This window comes from Schistocerca cancellata, chromosome 5 (assembly GCF_023864275.1).
Source record: "Schistocerca cancellata isolate TAMUIC-IGC-003103 chromosome 5, iqSchCanc2.1, whole genome shotgun sequence".
Lineage (NCBI taxonomy): Eukaryota > Metazoa > Arthropoda > Insecta > Orthoptera > Acrididae > Schistocerca > Schistocerca cancellata.
The window spans coordinates 591656793-591657639 of NC_064630.1; the positions used below are offsets into that span (position 1 = coordinate 591656793).

At 49.0% G+C, this 847-nt stretch overlaps 1 non-coding gene across 1 annotated transcript; it reads right to left on the reverse strand.

Annotated features, from left to right (window-relative positions):
• Positions 1-270: 270 nt before the first annotated feature.
• Trnat-ugu (transfer RNA threonine (anticodon UGU)) lies at positions 271-344 on the reverse strand. Its single transcript has one exon. It is a non-coding gene; the product is annotated as a tRNA-Thr (tRNA).
• Positions 345-847: the final 503 nt, after the last annotated feature.

The following is an 847-nucleotide window of genomic DNA, read 5'->3' on the forward strand; positions in this document are numbered from 1 at the left end:
TGCCTAGTAGTTATTTGCCCACCCACTCATTACACGCGCCAACTAATGTGACGATTCCCGTAAGAATTCGGGCAACCTGTGCGCATTCGCACAGACGAAGGTCAATGGCCGGGTAGCCATTTAACTATATATGAAGATAGTAACTGTCCTCGAAAGAACAGATACCACTGATGACCGTACAGCTTCTCTAGAATAAATGATAATTAACTGCAACCCTCAGCTGCTGATAGGTGTTGTTGAAATACCTCAGTGGGGACAGCTAAATATGCGTGCCCCGACTGGGACTCGAACCCAGGATCTCCTGCTTACATGGCAGACGCTCTATCCATCTGAGCCACCGAGGACACAGATGAATACGTATGTAGATTGTGGACAGTTGGGAATGTGGGTCTTACGGGAAGCGTGCAAGGGATAAGCCCCTGCAGTCGCACTGTTCATCTGTGTCCTCGGTGGCTCAAAAGGATAGAGCGTCTGCCATGTAAGCTGGAATCCCGGGTTCGAGTCCCGGCCGGGGCACACATTTTCAGCTGTCCCCATTGAGGTATATCAACAGCCCCTGTCGGCAGCTGAGGGTTTCAATCAAGTATCATTTATTATCAAGAAGGCCGGAAACGGTAAAAAATACGCTCTTCTCCAAGGACAATCAACTCCATATACAGACGCTCAGTAATGTTTAAAGCTTAAGTTGCTTTGAATTTATGAACCATGGACCTTGCCGTTGGTGGGGAGGCTTGCGTGCCCAACTATACAGATAACCGTACCGTAGGTGCAACCACAACGGAGAGGTATCTGTTGAGAGGCCAGACAAACGTGTGGTTCCTGAAGAGGGGCAGCAGCCTTTTCAGTA